The sequence below is a fragment of the Trachypithecus francoisi genome, unplaced genomic scaffold, assembly GCF_009764315.1.
Source record: "Trachypithecus francoisi isolate TF-2019V2 unplaced genomic scaffold, Tfra_2.0 Lachesis_group7, whole genome shotgun sequence".
In the NCBI taxonomy this organism is placed as follows: domain Eukaryota; kingdom Metazoa; phylum Chordata; class Mammalia; order Primates; family Cercopithecidae; genus Trachypithecus; species Trachypithecus francoisi.
Genome location: NW_022681472.1, coordinates 50,013,845 through 50,017,871, shown reverse-complemented (window position 1 = coordinate 50,017,871; position 4,027 = coordinate 50,013,845).

The window sequence follows — 4,027 nt, the reverse complement described above, 5'->3', positions numbered from 1 at the left end:
TTAGTTCAGATGTCTTGGAGATAGTAGATGTAGGCAGAGATATGAAAATCTGCTAATAGGAGCCTGGGCGAGGTCTGAGTACCAGCCCAGTGGGGGCAGTCAGCAGCACGCTGGGCGGCAGGGGGACAGAGGACATCATGGAATTACAGGGAGTCCCAGTCAGCAGGACCCTTTGACATTTAAATACACATACAAGGAAACCGAATCTAGAAGAGTTACAGCTGGTGACTGGTAGAGTTCTGACTAGGGAAATCGTGGAAATTGCAGCTATTATTCTTTGCATCCTTGTGTCAGGCGTTGTGTTAGGTCTTTTTTGTTTGTGATAAGGTCTCACTCTGGCACCCAGGCTGGAGTGCAATGGCGTGATCGGGGCTTACTGCAGCCTCAACCTCCTGGGCTCAGGTGATCCTCTCACCTCAGCCTCCCAAGTAGCTGGGACTGCAGATGCATGCCACAACGCCTGTCTTATATTTTCTGTATTTTTTATAGAGAAGAAGTCTCACCATGTTGCCCAGGCTGGTCTTGAACTCCTGGACTCAAGTGATCTGCCTGACTTGGCCTCCCAGCATGCTGGTATTACAGGCATGAGCCAACGTGCCTGGCTGTCTTTAGTATTTTAGTAACATCTTGCTAAACCCAAGAAGTAGATATTACTGGCTCAATTTTGTAGTTGAGAAAACTGAGGCTTAAAGATGTTATGACAGGCCGGGCACGGTGGCTCACACCTGTAATCTCAGCACTTTGGGAGGCCGAGGCAGGCGGATCACCTGAGGTCAGGAGTATGAGACCAGCCTGGTCAACATGGTGAAATCCTGTCTCTACTAAAACTACAAAAATTATTCAGGTGTGATGGCAGGTGTCTGTAATCCCAGCTACTCGAGAGGCTGAGGCAGGAGAATCGCTTGAGCCCAGGTGGCGGAGGTTTCAGTGAACTGAGATTGTGTCACTGCACTCCAGCCTGAGGGACAAGAGTGAGACTTCATCTCAAAAAAAAAAAAAAAAAAAAAGATGTTATGATGTCACAGCAACTACGTGAAGAGTCAGGTCACAGTATTGCCTGTAACACTATGAGGACTGTTTAAGACATTGGAATGACATCTTTTAAAACCCTTAAAATTTCTTTTCATCTTGAAACAGGTTGCTCACCTACCTACAGACCCCGAATGAGATTATCTCCATGGTATGACTTCAGGAAGACCCCGTGTTAAAAAAAAATCTCTCCCCCAAAGCGAAAACCAGAAAACTCAAATCTCACTTCAGTTTCCTTTCATCTCATTCACTGAGATGTGAAAATGAATTACTACTTAATTCAAGGTCTTAATTTCTGATAAAATAGAAATAGTCTTAAAAGAAACTAAACCTCACTGTGACCTAAAAGAAGCAACATGGTGTAAGGGAATGAGAACCCACTTCCCTTGTGAGTATGTGATCTCATATTTTCAACAGCCTCCTTGGGGTAAAATTGGTTAGCCCAGTAAAAGTCATGTATTTAGAAAAGTATGGAGAAACGGCACAGATAGGATCTTATTTAGTGGGAAAAAATTTAAATTATAAAATATTCGGAAAACATTTTTTTTTTAAAGAAATGGGGTCTTTCTCTGTTGCCCAGGCTGGAGTACAGTGGCACGAGCCTAGCTCACTGCAGCCTCAAACTCCTGGGCTCCAGCAATCTTCCCACCTCAGCCTCCCATGTAGCTGGGACTACAGGCGTGCACCACCATGCCCAGCTTTTTAAAAAATTTTTTAGTGGAGACAGGGTCTTGCTTTGTTGCCCAGGCTGGACTGTAGGTGCACACCACTGTGCCCAGCTTTTTTTTTTTTTTTTTTAATTTTTAGTAGAGATGGATCTCACCTTGTTGCCCAGGCTGGACTTGAACTCGTTGCTTCAAGCGTTTCTCCTACCTCAGCCTCCCAAAGCACTGAGATTACAAGTGTAAGCCACTATGCCTGGCCAGAAAACATACAATTTTATTATAGTCTTTATTATAAACCAATAGATGTGATACTATTATGCAAAATAAGATGGAGGAATTTAAAAAAATGATAACTCTCAACAGACAACAGGCCTGACAATGCCTCATAAGCACAAAAACGTTATACAATCAGAATGCAGTGTAATAGAGCGGTTATGTTTTTAGACTTGGGAATCAGACTTCCTGGCTTCCAATCCCGGTGGTACCAATTCACTAGCTGAGTTACTTTGTGCAAGTTTACCTAAGCTCCCTGAGTCAGAGTTTCCTCACTAGAAAATAGTGATAATAATAGTAAGTACATCATAGCTAATGTTTTCAGATACGAATGAGTTAATGTTGTCTTTTTCCTGGTGCAGGACCCTCTGCACAGGAATCCTGTCATGGTTATCACCTTATTGCTAGTAATGTGGCTTTTGAATTAAAGCAACCATTTTCCTGATTTCTGATCGTTATCTTTGTCCTAAACAGGCTGGGATTACCCCTCTGCAACTATAATTTAGGACATGCACATAGCTGCCTTGTCTTAGATAGATGGATCTTGCATTGGTTTTCAGCTTGGCTCTGACATTCAGAGCTTTGGCAAATGTGCACTGGCCAAGTGTTTGCAGCAAGAGGCACTGCAGAGGGGAAGGCAGGCCCTCCTGTGTCGCTTTCACTAGGAGAGGGCCGTGGTGGAACTAGCGTCCTCTGAAGTCCTAGGTGGGTGGCATGCTGTGGACTGGGGTGTGATTCTCAGTCATGCCTGCATCTAGAATGCCTGTGGTTCTACCACACACTCGGCTTTTCCCCCATTTCCCAGGCCTCTGGTCCTACTGTAGGTCAGATAATGAACTAAGGCAGGAATAGGATACTTTTTGCCATTTGATGTACAAAGTTGTGCGGAGGGTCGGAAGAGGGCACAGGAGGAAGAAAGAAGGTAGACCACGTTTCCAGAACTAATCCCAACCCAAACTTTAAAAGCACACAGCACAAGTGCTTCTATAACAACCACCTTCTCCATGTTTCCACCCTCTGAACATCCAGCCATGAATAAGGGCAGTTCTTTTTTTTTTTCCCGTTTTTTCGAGATGGAGTCTCACTCTTTTGCCCAGGCTGGAGTGCAGTGGTGCGATCTCGGCTCACTGCAACCTCCGCCTCCCGGGTTCAAGTGATTCTCCTGCCTCAGCCTCCTGAGTAGTTGGGATTACAGTCACGTGCCACCACGCCCGGCTAGAACAAGGGCAGTGCTAAGCATGATCCAAGGACATGGTTTCCCAAGGGGAGCCCTGGAGTGGGTTGCTCAGGGTGCTGTGTGGGGCCAGCTAGAGACAAAAGAGCAGCCTTGTCATCAGCTGCCTATATCTCAGTAGTTCTCTGGAACAGCTCTGCCACCAACTACAAGCAACCGTTAGCCTAAGCTTGGCAGTTGGCCGACATCAGAGGCCTGGCAGATGGCCCATGTGGGAGCCTTTCCAGGGCCTCAGTCGGAATCTCCAACAGATGACGTTTGCCTAGAGAGCATGGTAGGTTGGGCAATTCTTGCTCCCATAAGCATCTACAAATCTCTTTAGAAGGAGAGATTCTGGATTGCAGGCCATGGGCTTGGATGTATATCAATCTGTGAGTGCTTCTTCCCACACATCCCCTAAACGGAGATGGAATCCTGGAACAAAGTGTACTACTCCACACTCAACATTGCAGGTTTCTTCTGTTAGAGACATTTGCTGACATTCTTGTTTTCCTTACCTGTGGGGCAGCATGGAGAGAAATCACAAGAGACATTTGAGGACCTGTGCTGAAATTTAGATTCTTCCATCTTTTAGCAATGGATGCTGGGACGTGTCATCTAACTGAAAAGAGTTTCTTTATCTGTGAGATGGGGATAGAAAAATATTTACCTGAGAAGTTTCAAAAATGGCATCGTAGGTAGATAATGAATGCTGTTTCTCAGAATCAAAGAATTATTTTTCTCATGAAAGAAGAGATGAAGTCCTATTTGGAACTGATGCAATAATGCTCAGTGCTCCTCTCCTCAGGTGTGGCCTTCTCAGAGGGTCTCAAGATAGCTTTGGTGG